Below are 23,142 nucleotides of genomic sequence, written 5' to 3' on the forward strand. Positions count from 1 at the left end.
GAGTTCAGTTGAGAAGCATAGAGGATACATGGTGTTATGGGACAACAATGCACCACCAAAGGCTAAAACTCACATGTGGAGGTGGATTTAAAATGGACTTGCGGTGGGGGCTGAATTGCACCGACGAAGGATCAAACCTGGGATTTTTTGTGCAGCATGTGGGAGGGAAGAAATGGCGCTTCACCGGTTCTGGTCTTGTCCACATTCCACATTGTTCTGACAGCTGCTGTGCTCGAAGAAGGGAGTTATGGTGGCCAAACCACCGAGTCTGATCGACTCCCAGAGCTCGTTAGCTCGCTGGCTCCTTGGGTGGTTCGTCGACGCGTCTGATGAGGAGCGGGGAGCAATGGTTCAGGAAACTTACGAGCTTTGGTTAGCAAGAAATGAAGCCAGAGAAGGAAAGTGAATGGCCCCGCCACATGAAATCATAGAACTGGTGGTCACCCATATGGCCGAGTGGAGAGCTGTCCATGCTGACAACAAGCCCCCGCGAGAGCAGCAGATCAAGCAAAAGTGGCAACCTCCAGACGAGGGATGGCTTAAACTTAACTCAGATGGGGCGGTTTCTAAATCAGGTGGCAGGGGGGAGCTGGTGCAGTGATTAGGGATGAGCATGGGGCCTTTAGAGCTAGATTATGCCATCTGTTCCGAGGCATCAACGACCCAGAAATGCTTGAGATTATTGCTTGTAAGAGAGGACTTGTGTTGGCGCAGGAAATACACACAGAGAAGGTACATGTTGAAATTGATTAGCAAAGAGTGGTCAATATGCTCAATGATCAGCACAAGGAGATGTCAAGTGCTGGCCCGTTGATTCAAGAGCTGAAGACGTTGGTTTCTTCGTTCGCTAGCTCCAACGTCTCTTGGGTTCGTCGTACAGCAACTGTTGCCGCGCATAGGTTAGCAAAAATAGGGGTAGGTGATGAACTTTGCAAAGTTTGGTTGGGGGTCACCCCAGATTGTGTGCTTGATGTAATCTCGGATGATATTCCGAACGCATTTGATTAAATAAATGCGGCAATATTCACCCCTAAAAAAGAAGATTTAGTATTATCAAATGGTATAAACTAATGGATTAGGAAGGACAGTCGACTGAATATTTAACTTCCTTGTAATGTGGTAAACATAAAGGCAAGAGTACTAAGTCTCAATTTGCATCACAGAAAAAAAGATTAGTTTTCATGTTATTGCAAGATTTTACTAATTCGGGATAGGCACGGGTGAAAAAACAACGTGTGAAATACATAAGGGCAAGAGTACTAAGTTTCAACTTGCAAAAAACTAAGATTATTTTCATGTTATTGCAAGATCTTACGAATTCGGGATAGGCACGGGTGAAAAAACAACATGTGAAATAAGGGAAGGAATGAGCAGGACATTGAAAGAAAAGTACGAATTTGGTTTAGTTCATCTAAGGTTACTCTATGTATGTACTTTGTTTTTCTTTTATGAAATGAGTAGGACCAAAAAAAGGAAAACATCGATTTGATTTAAGATTATTTCATTAAACATGTATACTAGAATCAACGATTTTACCTAGGGCAGAATACCCTAGGTGAAAGCCCAAAAACTCTAGGTAAAGGCATTACCTAGAGCTTCCCCTAGGTAAAGGGCACTAGGTGAAGTATAGACGGGACAGAGGGCTTTCCCTAGCGTTTTCCATAAGCCCTAGGGGAAGTACACTTTACCTAGGGGCACATGCTCTAGGAAAAGTATACAGTGGGTCAACTTTGCCAACGTGGAAAGTACATATCCCTAGGGTCTATTGACCTAGGGAAAGCTTGTGGGGCCCTATTTTGATATATAGTAGAATTTGAATTATAAATATTTGCCATATTGCCCTAGCAACACACGCCAAATTTGGATTTATACCAACCATAATTCAAAATTATTCATCATACAACATATTCATACCACCCATCAATCCAATAAAAAGCTAGATTAAGTTTCATAAAATGGTTAGGACAATTCGACTTGCATATACAATGAACTACAGACCAAACTACATATCAACTCATGTTGCTATACCAAAACACTTCTAAACTAACTACACATGCATCACAATGTTGGCCTTGGGAAGTATATGCTCTGAACACCCCTTGAGCACTTGCAACAGGTTGCCCATCCAGGTATTAAAGACGAACATCTGCCTCACAAAACATGAGGCCGAGAATAAGAATCACAAGTTCAGCACTTTGTTAAAGTATACAAAATAGGCAGCTTACATAAGAACACAAAAATCTGCATCATATTAACAGTAGGGCAACAATCATGGACATATAGACCTCATGTCGGCAATAACCTGTAAATAACTGAAAATAAGAACAAAATATTTATTTGTTTATAAAAAATCAAGTTCAAAGCAGGTTCAACCAAAAGTAGCATGCATTCAAACACAAACATAGGTAGTTTTGCATAACCGAACATAAAACATAAATTTGAACTAAGCTAAACTACTTTCTATCGAAGTGGAGGTCGAGCCAATCCTTCCTTGTCAGGTACGGTGTGCAGCGAGCTGGGTCCGGGCCGGTGCCACCGTCGGGGTCGTTGGGGAAGACACTCCTCCACTCGTCTACGTCGACCTCCATGTCCTCACCGCCCACCTCGACGCCCTCCGTGCCGCCGCCCTCGCCGCCTTCGACCTTATCATCGGAGGAGAGCGTGATAACCTCGCTGCCCTCCGCGCCGCCATCCTAGCCGCCTTCAACCTCATCATCGGAGGAGAGCGCGATAACCTCGCCGCCCTTCGCGTCAGCAAAGATTGCCCGCTCCGCCTCCACGAGCTCCGGGTGCTGCCGACGGAGATCTTCCATGTAGGCCTCATCGGCAGCCTCGGCTTCGAGGCGCTCCCACGCCTCGCAGTCCTCCCACGCCATAGCCGAGCTCATCACCCCTGGCTCCGGCGGAACGAGGTGGACCGTACGTGTGCCGAAGGGGAAATTGAGCCTAGCTACCGCGCCGTGGTAGCGGACCTGCCAGCGGTCGTACTCCATGGCCGCGAGCTCGGCCTTGTGGAAGCTACCGAGCCACCAGCGGGTGTGGGTCTCTTGATCTGTAATCTCGGTGACCCATGTTCCCCACGCCGCTGCCGGACCCTGAGATAGGACCTCGTCGGCTGCCGAGTCCGAGGGAGGACGGGGAAGTCCTCGAACCGGCATAGGGGCATGGCGGCAGGTGGATTGGGGGACCGACGACGACGGATCGATAAAGAGCCCACGGAGGACGACGGGGACACCTCGGCGGCCACTTTGCCAGCGTCGGGCGAAGATGCCGTGATAAACCTCTCTTGGGCCATTGGCTCCTTGAGCTCCCCGGCACACATGTAGAGGTTGAGGATGGAGGCGGTGGCGATGTTGGCGACCTACCAATGGTTCCGGGGGTGGTATGTGTCTGTGAGCAAAGGTTTTGGGGAGTGTGTGTTGGGGAACGTAGCAATAATTCAAAATTTTCTATGCTTCACCAAGATCAATCTATGGAGATTCTAGAAACAAGAGAGGGATAGGATGAGCATCTTCATACCTTTGAAGATCTCTAAGCGGAAGTGTCACTAGAACGCAGATGAGGGAATCATACTCGCGGTGATTCAAATCGTGGAAGATCCGATATGACGCTGAACAGACGGCGCCTCCGCGTTCAACACACGTACAGCCCGGGGACATCTCCTCCTTCTTGATCCAGCAAGGGGAGAGGAGAAGTTGAGGGAGAGCTCCGGCAGCACAACGGCGTGGTGGTGGAGCTTGCAGTTCTCCGGCAGGGCTTTGCCAAGCACTACTGAGGAGGAGGTGGAGTTGGAGAGGGGGAGGGCTGCGCCAGGGGCAAGGGGTTCAGCTCCCATGCACCTCCCTACTATATATAGGGGTAGAGGGGGCTGGTTTCTTGGCCTCCAAGTCCATTGGGACGTTGGCAAAGATGGGAGGAAAGAAATCCCATCATTTCCCTTCCCCACCGATTGTTATCCCCCCCTTTTTAGGGATCTTGATCTTATCCCTTCGGGATATGATCTTATTCCTTCTAAGGGGGGATCTTGGTGCGCCTTAACCAGGGGTGTGGGGCCTTTCCCCCACTACCCATGTTCATGTAGGCCCCCCCATGCAGGTGGGCCCCACTCCGGAACCTTCTAGAACCTTCCCGGTACAATACCGAAAAATCCCAAACATTTTCTGGTGGCCAAAATATGACTTACCATATATAAATCTTTACCTCCGGACCATTCTGGAACTCCTCGTAACGTCCGGGATCTCATCCGGGACTCCAAACAACATTCGGTAACTGCACACTAATTCCCATAACAACTCTAGCATCACCAAACCTTAAGTGTGTAGACGCTATGGGTTCGGGAATCATGCAGACATAACCGAGACAACTCTCTGGCCAATAATCAACAGCGGGATCTGGATACCCATGTTGGCTCCCACATGTTCCACGATGATCTCATCGGATGAACCACGATGTCGGGGATTCAATCAATCCCGTATACAATTCCCTTTGCCAATCGGTACATTGCTTGCCCGAGATTCGATCGTCGGTATCCCAATACCTCGTTCAATCTCGTTACCGGCAAGTCACTTTACTCGTTCCGTAATGCATGATCCCGCGACTAACTACTTAGTCACATTGAGCTCATTATGATGATGCATTACCGAGTGGGCCCATTGATACCTCTCCATCATACAAAGTGACAAATCCCAGTCTCGATTCGTGCCAACCCAACAGACACTTTCGGAGATACCTGTAGTGTACCTTTATAGCCACCCAGTTATGTTGTGATGTTTGGTACACCCAAAGCATTCCTACGAAATCTGGGAGTTGCACAATATCATGGTCTAAGGAAATGGTACTTGACATTAGAAAAGCTTTTAGCAAACGAACTACATGATCTTGTGCTATGCTTAGGATTGGGTCTTGTCCATCACATCATTCTCCTAATGATGTGATCTCGTTATCAATGACATCCATTGTCCATGGTCAGGGAACCATGACCATCTGTTGATCAACGAGCTAGTCAACTAGAGGCTCACTAGGGACATGTTGTGGTCTATGTATTCACACATGTATTACGGTTTCCGGTCAATACAATTATAGCATGAACAATAGACAATTATCATGAACAAGGAAATATAATAATAACCATTTTATTATTGCCTCTAGGGCATATTTCCAACAGTCTCCCACTTGCACTAGAGTTAATAATCTTGTTCACATCACTATGTGATTGTAATGAATCCAACACCCATGGGGTTTGATCATATCTCGCTTGTGAGAGAGGTTATTAATCTACGGATCTGAACCTTTTAGATCCGTGTGTGCTTTACAAATATCTATGTTATCTTGTAGATGCAGCTACCATGCGCTATTTGGAGCTATTCCAAATAACTGTTCTACTATATGAATCCGGTTTACTACTCATAGTCATCCAGATTAGTATCAAAGTTTGCATCGACATAACCCTTTATGATGAACTCTTTTACCACCTCCATAATCGAGAAAATTCCTTAGTCCACTAGTTACTAAGGATAACTTTGACAGTTGTCTTGTGATCCATTCCTGGATCACTCTTGTACCCTTGACTGACTACTGGTAAGGGACACTTCAGGTGCGGTATACAACATAGCATACTATAGAGCCTACGTCTAAAGCATAGGGGACGACCTTCGTCCTTTCTCTCTCTTATGCCATGGTCAGGTCTTGAGTCTTACTCAATACTCACACCTTATAACACAACCAAGAACTCCTTCTTTGCCAATCTATTTTGAACTCCTTCAAAATGTTGTCACGGTATGTATTTATTTGAAAGTACTATTAAGCGTTTTTTGATCTATCCTTATAGATCTTGATGCTCAATGTTAAAGTAGCTTAATCCAGGGTTTTTATTGAAAAACACTTTTCAAATAACCCTATATGCTTTCCAGAAATTCTACATCATTTTTGATCAACAATATGTCAACAACATGTACTCATCAGAAATTCTATAGTGCTCCAACTCACTTCTTTGGAAATACAAGTTTCTCATAAACTTTGTATAAACCCAATATCTTTGATCATCTCATCAAAGTGTATATTCCAACTCCGAGATGCTTACTCTAGTCCTTAGAAGGATTGCTGGAGCTTTGCATACTTGTTAGCATCTTATAGGATTGACAAAACCTTCTGGTTGTATCATATACAACCTTTCCTCAAGAAAATCATCGAGGAAACAATGTTTTGACATGCTATATGCGAGATTTCATAAATAATGAAGTAACTGCTAATATAGTTCCAACAGACTCTTAGCATCGCTACGAGTGAGAAAGTCTCATCGTAGTCAACTCCTTGAACTTGTCGGAAAACATCTTAGCGACAAGTCGAGCTTTCTTAATGGTGACACTTACCATCATTGTCCGTCTTCCTTCTAAAATCCATCTGTAACCAACATCCTTACAACCATTAAGTAGTTCTTCCAAAGTCTAAACTTTGTTTTCATACATGCATCCTCTCTCGGATTTTATGGCCTTGAGCCACTCATTGGAATCCGGGCCCACCATCGCTTCTCCATAGCTCGTAGGTTTATTGTTGTCTAGCAACATGACCTCCAAGACAGGATTACCGTACCACTCTGAAGCAGTACGCGTCCTTGTCGACCAACGAGGTTTGGTAGTGACTTGATCTGAAGCTTCATGATCTCTGTCATCAGCTTCCACTTCAACTGGTGTAGGCGCTACAGGAACAACTTCCTGTGCCTGCTACACACTAGTTGAAGTGATGGTTCATTAACCTCATCAAGTCTCCACCATCCTCCCACTCAATTCTTTCGAGAGAAACTTTTCCTCGAGAAAGGACCCGTTCCTAGAAACAATCACTTTTGCTTCTAGATCTGAAATAGGAGGTATATCCAACTGTTTTTGGTGTCCTATGAAGATGTATTTATCCACTTTGGGTTCAAGTTAATCAGGCTAAAGCTTTTCCAAATAAGCGTCGCAGCCCCAAACTTTTAAGAAATGACAGCTTAGGTTTCTCTAAACCATAGTTCATACGGTGTCATCTCAATGGAATTACGTGGTTCCCTATTTAAAGTGAATGCGGTGTCTCTAATGCCTAACCCATAAATGATAGTGGTAATTCGATAAGAGACATCATGGTATGCACCATATCCAATAGGGTGCAGCTATGATGTTCGGATACACCATCACCCTATGATGTTCCAGGCGGTATTAGTTGTGAAACAATTTCCACAATGTCTTGATTCTCTACCAAACTCGTAACTCAGATATTCATCTCTATGATCATATCATAGACATTTTATCCTCTTGTCACGACGATCTTCAACTTCACTCTGAAATTACTTGAACCTTTCAATAATTCAGACTTGTGTTTCATCAAGTAAATATACTTATCATCTACTCAAATCATCTGTGAAGTAAGAACATAACGATATCCACTGCGTGCCTCAGCACTCATTAGACTGCACACATCAAAATGTATTACTTCCAACAAGTTGCTTTATCTTTCCATCTTACTAAAAACGAGGCTTTTCAGTCATCTTGCCCATGTGGTATGATTTGCATGTCTCATGTGATTCAAAATCAAGTGAGTCCAAACGATCCATCTGCATGGAGTTTCTTCATGCGTGCATACCAATAGACATGTTTCACATGTCTCAAACTTTTCAAAAAACAAGTGAGTTCAAAGATACATCAACATGGAGCTTCTTCATGCGTTTTATACCAATATGACTCAAATGGCAGTGCCACAAGTAGGTGGTACTATCATTACTATCTTATATCTTTTGGCATGAACAAGTGTATCACTACGATCGAGACTCAATAAACCATTAATTTTAGGTGCAAGACCATTGAAGGTATTATTCAAATAAACAGAGTAACTGTTATTCTCCTTAAATGAATAACCGTATTGCGATAAACATAATCCAATCATGTCTATGCTCAACGCAAACACCAAATAACAATTATTTAGGTTTAATGCCAATACCGATGGTAGAGGGAGCATGCGATGTTTGATAACATCAACCTTGGAAATACTTCCAACACATATCGTCACCTCGCCTTTGGCTAGTCTCCGTTTATTCTGTAGCCTTTTATTTCGAGTTACTAACACTTAGCAACCAAACCGGTATCTATTACCTTGGTGCTACTAGGAGTACTAGTAAAGTACACATTAATATAATGTATATCCAATATACTTCTGTCGACCTTGTCAGCCTTCTCATCTACCAAGTATCTAGGGTAGTTCTTCTTCAGTGACCGTTCCCCTCATTACACAAGCACTTAGTCTCGGGTTTGGGTTCAACCTTGGGTTTCTTGCCGTTTCATGAAGTATCCCTTCTTGCCCTTTCCCTTCTTGAAACTAGTGATTTCACTAACCATCAACAATTGATGCTCCTTCTTGATTTCTACTTTCGCAATGTCAAACATCGCGGATATCTCAAGGATCATCATATCTATCCCTAATATGTTATAGTTCATCACGAAGCTCTAGTAGCTTGGTGGCAGTGACTTTGGAGAAATATCACTATCTCATCTGGAAGATTAACTCCCACTTGATTCAAGTGATTGTAGTACTCAGACAATCTGAGCACATGCTCAACGATTGAGCTTTTCTCCCTTAGTTTGCAGGCTAAGAAACTCGTCGGAGGTCTCATACCTCTTGACGTGGGCACGAGCCTGAAATTCCAATTTCAGCCCTTGGAACATCTCATATGTTCCATGGCGTTTCTAAAAACATCTTTGGCGCCTCAATTCTAAACCGTTTAACATTACTGAACTATCACGTAGTCATCAAAACGTGTATGTCAGATGTTCGCAACATCCACAGACGACGTTCGAGGTTCAGCACACCAAGCGGTGCATTAAGGACATAATCCTTCTGCGCAGCAATGAGGACAATCCTCAGTTTATGGACCCAGTCCGCATAATTGCTACTATCAACTTTCAACTAAATTTTCTCTAGGAACATATCTTAAACAGTAGAACTAAAGCGTAAGCTACAACATAATTTGCAAAGAACTTTTGACTATGTTCATGATAATTAAGTTCATCTGATTATATAATGAACTCCCACTTAGATAGACATCCCTCTAGTCATCTAAGTGATACATGATCCGAGTCAAATAGGTTGTGTCCGATCATCACGCGAGACGGACTAGTCATCATCGGTGAACATCTTCATGTTGATCATATCTACTATACGACTCATGTTTGACCTGTCGGTCTCTTGTGTTCCGAGGCCATGTTTGTACATGCTAGACTCGTCAAGTCAAACTAAGTGTTTCGCGTGTGTAAATCTGGCTTACACCCGTTGTATGCGAATGTTAGAATCTATGACACCCGATCATCACGTGGTGCTTCGAAACAATGAACTTTCGCAACGGTGCACAGTTAGGGGGAACACTTTCTTGAAATTTTAGTGAGGGATCATCCTATTTATGCTACCGTCGTTCTAAGCAAATAAGATGTAAACATGACAAACATCACATGCAAATCATAAAGTGACATGATATGGCCAATATCATTTTGCGCCTTTGATCTTCATCTTTGAGGCGCGGCATGATCACCTTCGTCACCGTCATGACACCCTGATCTCCATCATCATGATCCCCATCATCGTGTCTTCTTGAAGTTGTCTCGCCAACTATTACTTCTACTACTATGGCTAACGGTTAGCAATAAAGTAAAGTAGTTATATGGCATTTTCAATGACATGCAGGTCATACAATAAATTAAGACAACTCCTATGGCTCCTGCCGGTTGTCATACTCATCGACATGCAAGTCGTGATTCATATTACAAGAACATGATAAATCTCATACATCGCATATATCATTCATCACATTCTTTTGTCCATATCACATCACATAGCATACCCTGCAAAAACAAGTTAGACGTCCTCTAATTTTTGTTGCATGTTTTACGTGGCTGCTGTGGGTTTCTAGCAAGAACGTTTCTTACCTACGCAAAAGCCACAATGGTGATAAGCCAATTGCTATTTACCCTTCATAAGGACCCTTTTCATCGAATCCGATCCGACTAAAGTGGGAGAGACTGTCACCTGCTAGCCACCTTATGCAACAAGTGCATGTCAGTCGGTGGAACCTGTCTCACGTAAGCGTACGTGTAAGGTCGGTCCGGGCCGCTTCATCCCACAATGCCGCCGAACCAAGATAGGACTAGTAACGGTAAGCAAATTGAACAAACCATTGCCCACAACTACTTGTGTTCTGCTCGTGGATAGAATCTACGCATAGACCTAGCTCGTGATGCCACTGTTGGGGAACGTAGCAATAATTAATAATTTCCTATGCATCACCAAGATCAATCTATAGAGATTCTAGCAACAAGAGCGGGAGAGGATGAGCATCTGCATACCTTTGAAGATCGCTAAGCGTAAGCGTCACTAGAACGCAGATGAGGGAGTCGTACTCGCGGCGATTCAAATCGCGGAAGATCCGATCTAATGCTGAACGCATGGCGCCTCCGCATTCAACACACGTACAACCCGGGGATGTCTCCTCCTTCTAGATCCAGCAAGGGGAGAGGAGAAGTTGAGGGAGAGCTCCGGCAGCACGACGGTGTGGTGGTGGAGCTTGCAGTTCTCCAGCAGGGCTTCGCCAAGCACTACTAAGTAGGAGGTGGAGTTGGAGAGGGGAGGGCTGCGCCAGGGGCAAGGGGTTCAGCTCCCATGTGCCTCCCCACTATATATAGGGGTGGAGGGGGCTGGTTTCTTTCCCTCCAAGTCCATTGGCGAGTTGGCAAAGGTGGGAGGAAAGAAATCCCATCATTTCCCTTCCCCACCGATTGTTATCCCCTTTTTTTAGGGATCTTGATCTTATCTCTTCGGGATATGATCTTATTCCTTCTAAGGGGGGATCTTGGTGCGCCTTGACCAGGGGTGTGGGGCCTTTGCCCCACTAACCACGTTCATGTGGGTCCCCCTATGTAGGTGGTCCCCACTCTGGAACCTTCTAGAACCATTCCAGTACAATACCGAAAAATCCTGAACATTTTCCGGTGGCCAAAATAGGACTTCCCATATATAAATCTTTACCTCCGGACCATTCGGGAACTCCTGGTGATGTCCGGGATCTCATTAGGGACTCCGAACAACATTCGGTAACTGCACCCTAATTCCCATAACAACTCTAGCATCACCAAACCTTAAGTGTGTAGACCCTATGGGTTCGGGAATCATGCAGACATGACCGAGATAGATCTCTAGACAATAACCAACATCGGGATCTGGATACCCATGTTGGCTCCCACATGTTCCACGATGATCTCATCGGATGAACCACGATGTCGGGGATTCAATCAATCCCGTATACAATTCCCTTTGTCAATCGGTACATTACTTGCCCTAGATTCGATTGTCGGTATCCCAATACCTCGTTCAATCTAGTTACCGGCAAGTCACTTTACTCCTTCTGTAATGCATGATCTCGCGACTAACTACTTGGTCACATTGAGCTCATTATGATGATGCATTACCGAGTGGGCCCAGAGATACCTCTCCATCATATGGAGTGACAAATCCCATTCTCGATTCGTGCCAACCCAACAAACACTTTTGGAGATACCTGTAGTGTACCTTTATAGCCACCCAGTTATGTTGTGACGTTTGGTACACCCAAAGCATTCCTACGGTATTCAGGAGTTGCACAATCTCTTGGTCTAAGAAAATGATACTTGACATTAGAAAAGCTTTTAGCAAACGAACTACACAATCTTGTGCTATGCTTAGGATTGGGTGTAAGTGCATCTAGTGCCCCTTAGTGATTTTGGTGTATTGAAGACTTATAGGTTAAGGGACTGATGCATTTGTGAGTGTACACAGGTCTATAAGTCTATGAGGAGTTTGATAATTACATAGAAAGTCGACCCCTAAAAATGAAGTTCTTCAACTGAAGACTTTGGATTTCTGAAGACTTTCTGAAGACTTTGAAAGTGAATAAATTGGTGTGACCTCAAAGACTTGGAAATCATTCGAGGAACATGAAGCGTGAAGACTTTGTTTTCGTAGTTTCATTTTCTCTTTCTTGAGTCATAGGAAACACCGTACTGTTAAGGCCGAAATCACTATTCTGACCTTTTCAGGAATCTTTGCCACAAAGTGAACTCGACATGAAAGTATTTCACAATCTGACCCTTTTAGCAACGCCACAGCCCGTGGCATTTCTTCTCCATATAAAAATGCCGAAGTAGCTCGCGTTTCAGACCCACATACGAACTCCAAGCTAGCTAGCGCTTCCGACCCACATGGAAACGCCAAGCACGTTGGCGTTGCCGCCCAGGCCAAAATGCCATGATTCTTGGCGTTTGTAGCATAAACTCGGTGCCGGTGCTAGTGGCCGTGCCGATGCCGGTGCGGTTGGACCTCTCTTTCACTGCGGCACAGGTAGAGGTAGGCCAGGGTTAATGCAAAGGGAATCTCATCCTGCCGCGCCAACTTATTGCATGTATGCGCGCCCATCCACATCCACTGCATGCGAGTGTGCTGTCTTGAATGCGTCTTGTCCCCATCCCTTTGCATCGGTCCAATGGCAAGCCAACTTTGCTTGCATCTCGTGGACCGTGAATCCATACTCATCTAGTAGCTGATAGTTTGCATGCATGCTAATAGTTTGCATGCATGCTGTAGGGACAACATACACAACACATGTTGAATTAAAGGATGGCTGCTGGCTGAAGCTAGGTACTGAAATGCGGAAGCAGTGCCTACGAGGGAATTGAAAGGAGGGCCGTGCTCAAGAATGAATCAACGAATAGAGCTAGGCCAGCCTATCAGGTGCTACAAAGTGAGCAGTAAGATTACTTCACCTGGAGCCGGTGGGAGTTTATGCTACAAACGCCAATGATCGTGGCGTTTCGGCCTGGGCGGCAACACCAATGTGTTTGGCGTTTCCATGTGGATTAGAAGCACTAGCTAGCTTGGCGTTCATATGTGGGTCTGAAATGCGAGCTACTTCGGCGTTTTTATATGAGAAGAAACGCCATGGGCAGTGCCGTTACTAAAAGGGTCAGATTGTGAAATACTTTCATGTCAAGTTCATTTTGTGACAAAGATTGTTGAAAAGGTAAAAATAGTGATTTCGTCCTACTGTTAAAGGGGGTCGAGGAAATACTAAGGAAAAATTTACATGTGATGCTCAACTCAAAATCCTACACCTACCAATCCCTTCGAGTGAAGCCATTGGAAATCTCATACAGTTCAGTCAATTTCTTCAGTAACAGAGACGAAGTTCTTCTGGTTGCTGAGGAATTTGTTCTGACTGAGGAGTTAGGAATTCGCCAGTGTGGATTGCCTACACAGTGAGAAACATGATAGCCCTGAGGAATTTGAGAGTCATAATTCCGACCGTTGCTATGCTACGCGCCAGCTGTCCCAAAATGTCTACCCACCTACGGTCATACCATTGAAGGGCATTTATGTCTTATCATGTCGGGATGCTCCCTAGGCTATAAATAGCCGCCCCCTACAACCACTAGCTGGTTGGCTGCTCCGAGAGAAACTGACACTTGTCATTTGAGAGCATCCCATCCTCCGAGGACTTTGAGAGAAAATCGTCAAGTGAGGAAAACCCAAACCAAAACACCTTCAAACCCAAAGTGATTGAGCATCACTGAAGAGATTGATCCTGCGTGGATCCGACGCTTGTTACCTTTGAAGACTGTGCTTCTTCCGGACGGTTAGGCGTCAAGGTCTAGAGCATCCAAGAGGAATTGTGGATTGCTGAGTGACCTAGTCTGTGAAGGTTTGGAAGTCATCGAAAGACTTACCACGAGTGATTGGGCGAGGTCTGTGTGACTTTAGCTCAAGGAGAATACGGTGAGGACTATGTGTCCAGGACTATGTTCCTCGAGTTTAAATACTCAGCAGCTCCAACCAGATGTATAACTGAGACATCAGTTGGAACTAGTCTACCAAATCTTTGTCTTCACCAAGCTTACTGCTTCTATATTCCTCAACTCTTTCATTTCCTCAATTCTGTTGTGAGTGCTTGTTCATATCTGTTTGAAGACTTTGACCGAAGACTTTCTCAATTTCCTCAGTTCAATTTCTTCAGTCTGTTCGTCTTCATCTTGTGTTATCCTGTGCTTACGCTTTCTGTACTCTGTGTTTGTCTTCATTTCATCATGATGACTATGCCTGTGTTCTACCATGTTTACTTTTGAGTACTTATTCTGCTGCAAGTAGTTCTTCGCTTAGGAATTTCCTCACCCTGAAATTCCTCAGTGAAGAATTCATAAAAATCACCTATTCACCCCCCTGTAGTCGATATAACGCAATTTCAATTGTTATCAGAGCAAGGTACTCCCTTGTTCTGTGTGATTTTGGTTTAACCACCTGGAGTTTCAGTTATGTCGACCGCAGGTATGATCAAGGTCTTTGCTGGGTGACCTACCTTCAATGGAACGGACTACCCCTACTGGAAGAATAAGATGCGAATGCATCTTGAGGCAATTGATAACGATCTCTGGTATGTTGTGGAAAATGGTGTTCCCTTAGTCACACCTTCTCTGAATGCTACTGATGTGAAGAGATTCAAGCAACTTGATTCTCAAGCGAAGAACATCATATGTGGCCATCTGAGCAAAGGGTAATATGGAAGAGTGAGTGCTTTGGAATCTGCTAAGCTTATCTGGGATAGGCTATCCAAATTGAATGGAGTCTCAACTCAACGTGATTCCCGTGTTGACGTTCTTCGCAATCTCTTCAACCGCTTCAAAAGACTCGACAATGAAAATGTTCAGCAAGCCTTCGATCGCCTCACTGATATCTCAAATGAGCTTCAAGCGCTTGGCGCCACTGACATCACCGACCTTGAGGTGGTGAAGAAATTGCTGAGATCGCTCGATTCTTCATTTGACACTCTGGCACTGATGATTCAAGAGCGTGCTGATTACAAGTCACTTGATCCTGTTGATATCCTTGAGAGGTTAAACACTCATAAGTTCTAGCTTGATGAGAAGAGAGATCTCTATGGTTCGAGCTACGGCAAACCACGTGCTCTGTAGGCTAAGGCATTCACTGAGTCTGAAGATGAAGACTCTGGCTACAGCCTTGGCGATCATGATGAACTGAGCCAGGAACTAGCACTACTCGTGACGAAATTTTAGAAGTTCTCAAGACGTGGTTGCTTTGGAAAATCCTCAAGGAGTAATGATTCCACATCCAGTGATTACAAGAAAAGGCTATGCCACAAATGCAAGAATCCTGGTCACTACATTCAAGATTGTCCTCAGTGGGATAAGGAATTAAAGAAGAAGAAATACAGGGATTACAGTTCTGATGATGCCAAGAAGAAGAAGAAATCTTCAAAGTCTTCATCATCAAAATCCTCAAAATATTCATCTCACAAGAAGAGCAGCTCCAAGAAGGCTCGGGCATTCATTGGCAAGGAAATGGACTCCGAGGCTGAATATGAGGAACAGGAGGAAGAGGAGGCATCTGAGGAGTCTAAGTCTGGTGTGGCGAGCCTAGCTCTTGCTACTGCATTCGTTAGCAAGTCTATCTTCAACTCTGAAGAAAATGACATCACCAACAAGGCTGATGAAGGCAATGATGACTACGCTCCCACCTATTGCTTCATGGCAAAGGGTGCCAAGGTAACTAACTACCCCTCCTCTGAATCTAGTGAGGATGAATCTGATGAAAACCTCAAGCCCAGCTACTCCAAACTTGCTAAGATTGCTGTGAAACAACAAAAGGCTTTTGAAAAGGTTCAAAACATGCTAGATAAAAGTGATGATATGCTGGGTGAAGAAATGGATCGCACTAAAACCTTGACTGAAAATCTTCAAAGACTTCAGTCCAAGTTTGACAATTTTCAAGGTCATCATAACACTCTCTTATCTGATCACGAGAAGCTTTCTTATGAATTTCTTCAAAGAAAGCAAGATCTTGAGAAGCTAAGAGTGAGTTATGAAGATCTTCAAAGGGAGCGCGATTCATTACTTGCTCAACAAATCAGCGCTACTCAAGAAGAATTTTTTCCTCCATGTCTGAAGTGCATTGAACATGAATCTGCTAATTCTTCACGTGAATGTTCAAATGCTTCTAATGCTACAAATTCTTCACCTGTCTCTGCTATCACTAATTCCTCATCTAAGGACATTGCTAGTATCACTGATGATGCAGGGCTGAAGGAATTGTACATGACAGGCATGTACAAAAGCCTCAAAGGGCATCAGACTCTTTGTGATGTGCTTAAATAGCAGATCCTCAACAGGAACCCCAGGAAAGAGGGTATTGCCTTTGAGGGGAAACTCAATGCTGATGGAACATATTGGAAGCCTGAGTAGTACCCCAAAACCTCATGGGTTGCTGCAAAGGGACCTCCACTTGATCCATCCAATTTATCTGGCTTTACATGTGAATTTCCTCATTCTTCTGATGAGTCATTTGACTTCAACTATAAACTGTTCAAAAATCAGAATCATGAAGTATTTGCTTGATATGTTGGCACTAACTGCAGGAACGGTTCCCCTATGAAGAAAATCTGGGTTCCCAAAAGTTGCCTTGAAAGTCTTCAGGTGAATGTCCTCATGACACCACCTGTGAAGAATAGGAACCCCAGATCAAATTCTTCATATGGATCAAATTATTCATGTGGTTCCAAGTCCTCACACGGACCAAATTCCTCACATGGATCAAATTTCTCAAAAGGATCAAAGTCCTCACATGATTATCATCGTGCTAACCCCTCTGTTTTGCATGGAAAGGCTAAGGCCTATAAATATGAGCATTATTCTTCTAATCATTATGTTCATAAGTCCTTGAAGAATTTCTCTGCCTATTCATATGCTTATCCTAACCCCTCCTATGTGAAACAAAGTGGACTGGCTTCTATGCCACCATTCTCATATGGTGCTCGCAGAGTGATGAACTCTTTGCCACCCCTTCAGATGTGGGTGGTGAAGAAAAGAACTAATCTGTAATGCAGGGTCAGGTCTCCAGACGTGCTCAAAACGTCTGAAGAATTAGCTGGAGATCTGAACACTGCCTGAAAGGACACATGCTAACCATGAAGAAATGAACCTTCATTTCTCACGTCCTCATACTATTCTATCTGCTCTACTACCTGATGAAATTGATCTGATGATATTGATGTCATATTCTTCACTGATGAAGTATATGAGTTCGTAAGTTGCACTAATTCATCTACAGGATGATCAACCCAAAGCCAATGAGTGGGTCCTCGATAGTGGATGTACGAATCACATGACTGGTGACAAGAATCTATTGATGGATGCCCCTTTACCACCTTCACATCTGAAGCATATCATCTTCGCTGACAAAGGCAAAAGTCAGGTATTGGGTCTAGGTAAGGTTGCGATCTCAAAGGATCGACACATGGACAAAGTCATGCTTGTCGAGTCCTTAGGATAGAACCTCATGTCAGTCTCAATGCTTTGTGATCTCGATATGGTTGTTGTCTTTGGCAAATATATTGTGTTGTGATCTTGGAAGCTGTCAATTCCAAAGTCTTCGAAGGCTTTAGGAGAGGAGACTTGTATATTGTTGATTTCTCTACAGGACCACAACCGGCCGTATGCCTACTTGCAAAAGCTTCAGAAGGCTGGCTATGGCATTGATGACTTGGTCATCCTAGCATTGATGACTTGCGAAGAAGAAGCATGTCATTGGCATTGAGATTGTCAAATTCCTCAAGGATCATTTATGCGGAGCCTGTGAAGCTGGAAAGATGACCAAGGCCAAACATCCAGCGAAGACTATCATGACTACCACTCGACCATTTGAATTGCTTCACATGGATCTCTTTGGTCCTAATCATTATTCTGCAATTTTAAATGATGCATCTCAATATGGCTTTGTTATTGTTGATGATTATTCTCGTTACACATGGGTGCACATTGTCACTTACAAACATGAGGTGCAGGAAGTCTTCAAATGATTTTCCTTGAGGGCTTCAACCAACTTTGGTGTGAAGATCAAGCACATCAGAAGTGACAATGGAACTGAGTTAAAGAATTCTGGTCTTGATGGATATCTTGATGAACTTGGTATTACTCATGAGTTATCTGCTCCTTATACTCCTCAGCAGAATGGCGTTGTGGAACGCAAGAACAGAACTCTTGCTGAGATGGCTCACACTATGCTTGATGAATACAAGATGCCTCGTCATTTCTGGATTGATGCAATTGATACTGCGTGCCACATCATCAACAGAGTATATCTTCACAAATTCTTCAAGAAGACTACTTATGAACTCCTCACTGACAAAAAGCCCAATGTGAGTTATTTCAAAGTCTTTGGTGCTAAATGTTGGATTAGAGATCCTCATCACAGTTCTAAATTTTCACCGAAAGCACATGAGGGTTTTATGCTTGGTTACAGAAAGGACTCGCACACCTACAGAGTCTTCAACATCGTTCTTCACAAAGTTGTTGAAACTGTAGATGTGCGGTTTGATGAAACTAATGGCTCGCAAAGAGAGCACCTACCTTCTGTGATAGATGAACCAACACCTGAGGAATCTATCAAGTTCAAGGCTACTGAGGATATCATTCCTACCGAAGAATCTGCTGAAGAATTCATTCCAGAACATGAAGAACGTCGAACTGGCGCACCTGAAGAAAATGGTGCTGAGGAAAATGCTCCTGAAGAAAATGCGGATCAAATTCCTCGACGACAACCCGCTCATCCTCGCATTGCAAACAAAGTGCAAGTCGAGAAGATCATCGATGACATCGAAGCACTAGGTCCTCTCACACGCTCAAAAGCTTCACATTTGTCTAACTTTTGTGGGAACTTTTCTTTTGTCTCTATTCACAGAGCCCACTAAGGTAGATGAAGCATTTCTGTAGCCTGAGTGGATTCAAGCTATGCAAGAAGAATTACATCAGTTCAAGCTCAACAACGTCTTGGAACTGGTCAATCGTCCAGATCCTCGCAAGCACAACATCATTGGCACAAAGTGGATCTACCGCAACAAGCAAGAAAAATGGCCTTGTGGTGAGAATAAGGCATGTCTTGTAGCTCAAGGCTACAGACAGGTTGAAGGAATTGATTTCGATGAAACTTTTGCACCCGTTTCTAGACTTGAGGCTATTCACATATTACTTGCCTATGCTAACCATCATGATATTATCTTACACCAAATGGATGTGAAAAGTGCATTCCGCAATGGTAAGCTTGAGGAAGAAGTATATGTTTCTCAACCCCCAGGTTTTGAAGATCCAAAGCATCCTGACAAAGTCTTCAGACTCAACAAGGCCCTGTATGGCCTCAAGCAGGCCCCTCGGGCGTGGTATGATACTTTGAAGGAATTCCTCATGAAGAAAGGCTTCAAACCCGGTTCACTCAACCCAACTCTTTTCACTAAATCTTATGATGGTGAACTGTTTGTGTGCCAAATTTATGTTGATGATATCATTTTTGGCTGTACTGACCAATGTTATAGTGATGAATTTGCCTATATGATGAGTGAAGAATATCAAATGTCTATAATGGGAGAATTGAAATTCTTCTTAGGTCTTCAAATTCGTCAACAGTGCAATGGCATATTCATATCTCAGGAGAAATACCTCAAAGATGTATTGAGGAAATTCGGCATGCAAGATTGCAAAGGGGTCAAAATTCCAATGCCCACAAATGGCCATCTATGCACTGATGAAAATGGTAAAGACTTTGATCAAAAGGTATACTGCTCCATGATTGGCTCTTTATTGTACCTATGTGCATCTAGGCCGGATATTATGCTTAGTGTTTGTATGTGTGCCCGATTTCAAGCTACACCGAAGGAATCACACCATAAGGCTGTGAAGCATATTCTTCGATATCTAGCTCACACACCAACACTTGGATGAGAAGAGATTTAGCAAGTTGGGGTGTGAGATAAATATCCTAGAATCTTCGAATGTTCTTTGAAAAGGACATACGTCCTAACACTTATGCTGACTTGATGACTTAGATACGCAACACGCAAAGTAACATTTTTATCCAATCAATGAAGGCTAACCCTCGAAGTGTGAAAAAATTAATGAAGAAATTGATTCTCAGAGCCCTACGACAATTGTACGCGGTGTCTGAAATCAGCTTTGTTATACAGTGGGTTACGCCACCAACCAAAGTTGAAAATCTTCAATTTGAGTTTTTCTTTGTTTTTGAAATTCCTCAGTTTTTCAAATTCTTCAACTTTGCATTGTCTTCACTCTTTCTGTCATTGTTCTTCATTTGAATATATATATATATACGAGTTTATGTCCTCTACAACATTCACTTATTGCTAATTCTTCAAGTTGAGTTTTCTGCTAAGTGAATGTGATCGGACCCTTCCCCCTCTATGCTAAACTCAACCGAGTGTGCTCACAAATTCTTCATATGCGTTCTGTTTGAAACTCGTTCAAAATCTTCACTGTGTCCTTATCAGCTAAAGAAATTGCGAACGGAACTTTTTTTACTTATCTTATTGAAATTTTCGGCTTTGCTGCTTAAACCGTTCCGCATCGCATGACAATACTTATCTATTCACCCACGATCTTACACTATCGCCACCTCTTAGTATGTGGGTGGCACATGTCATGCGAATGAGAAGGGCCAGGGGCACGTTTGTCCGATTTCCTCGGGCGTACAGTTTTTCACTCCCACTATAAATACCCTAGCCTCTTCCTCACTTCATTTTTTACTTCGCTCGTTCTCACTCCCGCTCAAGCTTCTCAAACCCTAGCGCCACCGCTACTTCGCCGGTGAGGAAGATCTTCACTGCCTCGACCTCATCACTATCGTACTCACGCCGATTGCGGATTTATTCACTCCACCGCCGCCGTAGCTGTCGTCCTCTGCCGAGCTAGGGTGTGGAAGATCTGAACTGACGAACTTCACATCTACACTTACAAGTTCGTCGTGTTCTTCATCAAGGGTAATTAAAAGTTACTTTTACTGCCCTCTTTGATTCAAATGTTTTCTTGAAAATCTTCAAAGGTGTTTATTCTTCAAATCTTCACACACTAAACACCTCACATGTCATCTGCTCTTGATTCGTTTCTCTAAGCAATAAATTTTCTTCAAGATTCCTCAATTGTGTGGATCTTTGATCTACACAACTCTGGAACCTAAGACAAAGAACGCTTATTGAAATTCTTCAAGACTCATTTGGTGAAATTCCTGAAACTTGTTCTTTTTGAAAAACCTTCTGAGAATGCATATGACCTCCCCAAATTCCTCGCAACTATATTCTATTCACAGGTACACATGTCTGCTGCTGAATCACTAGGTTCTCATCAACTTAACTCATTTGCAGCGTTCCTCGAAGAAAAGTTGCACACCTCTTCAGAAACTTCAGTTGTTCATATTCCTCAGCTGAAGAAAATGGCTGACGGTAAGAAGCCACAGAAGGGTGGAAAAAGGCCTGAGGTCAACACAGCATTTGAGATCCCTGATGACATTTATGCTGGATACTGCACTCCTGATGAGGCCGAATTTGGCAAAGAGGATAAAAATCAGCGCAAGGTGCGCATTCAAAAGATTGAAAGGAGATGGGCACGAGAATGGAGGGACTACAGCAGTGGTGGAGCCACCGCCCAGCGACCCTGGGCACTTGCCCGGGCTCGCTGGTTCGTAACAGCAGCGATCGATAGATTCAATAAAGGGCTAAAAGTGATCAGTAACATGCTTTACCCGGGCAAAAAACACTGGGCCTTCACTTCTCAAACTTCAGAGCCCAACAAACGAGTACTACTTGCAGTCAGCCCAGGTCAAAACAAAAGATATGTCCCAGAAAACAAAAGAAAATAAAGCAACATAGGGAATACCTACGACGGATCGATGTATCCAATTCTCTCCCGTCTCTTTGTTTCTTAGGCGCGAGCACAGGGACTGGGCGACAAAGGGGCGCTGGTGGCTAGCCTTGAGGCTGTGCCCTAGACGACGCCCGGCGGCAAGCGACCCCAGGCTCCCACGTAGTTTATTTTTCTGGTCGTTCCGCAGCCTCTCCTTCCTCTCATCCGGCTTCGGCTTCCGCTTCGACTTCCTTCGGTAAGTAATCTCTGTCCAAATTAGGGCCAACGATCTCTCATCTCTAAAGTCTGAATAATTGGTCTGGGAAGTTGGATTGATGCAAAGTATGGATTGAGATACACACACTAATTATACACATGCAGACTATGGTGTGTGATATGCAACTCATGGCGTGACATTTCAAGGTCAGCTTAGGGGTTAGGGCATAAATTTAGGGGGGAAATAGTTGCAGGTGAACATGAATTCATGAGTAGAGATAATTTCTATTTGTTTCTTGGCTACTGGAAACTACAAAATCAAAGTATGTAAGAAGAGGGCAACCTGCAGGCCGTGGTATTCATGCAATATTTCTTACCTTCAAACTGAATACAAGGAGTTCTGTACTGTGAACTTGTCATTTGTTGTAGCTCATTTTCTTATTTACTTGTTTAGCAACTAACTTCCAATTTTATCACTAAATTTCTTGATGATATGTTACACCGAGCAGGAACTATTCAAGTCAGTTGATGATAAGGATATTATCCGAACATTTACTGCAATAAGTTCTCGGAAAGGGCATTTGCCTCGTGATTTTCTTTAGTGCATTATCGATATGTTCCAACTGACCATCTCTATTCTTGCAAGCTTTTGATTTCAAATCTCACAACTAATTTATTAATTAGAAATCCATTTTTTATATTGTAGTGCCTTTGAGAAGTTTGGGAACATGACAAGATCGCCTCTACGCAAGGCTGATTGTATGTCTTTCTTTTGGCAAAAATCAACAAGCGAAAGATGCTTCTGGTGACATATGGTATGGAGAGATTTACTTTTGTTGGCAACATGGCGAGTTTTCCTCTATGCAAGGTTGGCTATGTATCTTTTGTTGTCATGTCTCAACTTTATTTCGTCTATGAAGTGGATATTGATATATTAGCTCACTTTAAAATTAAATTTTGTGCGACTATTATGGTTATGTTTTCACTTCATTATTAATGCGGATTTGCGATTGCAAAGCTTGGTGGTATATTATATGTGTATTCGAATACCCGATTTTTGATTTCTAGATTATACAGTTAGGCATAATTTGCCCAGGCTCCACAAAAGTTCTAGCTCCGCCACTGGACTACAGATATGTCACTCCCAAGTATATGAAGAAATTCACACTCAACCCGCCATGCCCAAGACCTCCAT

Source organism: Triticum aestivum, chromosome 6B (assembly GCF_018294505.1).
Source record: "Triticum aestivum cultivar Chinese Spring chromosome 6B, IWGSC CS RefSeq v2.1, whole genome shotgun sequence".
NCBI lineage: Eukaryota > Viridiplantae > Streptophyta > Magnoliopsida > Poales > Poaceae > Triticum > Triticum aestivum.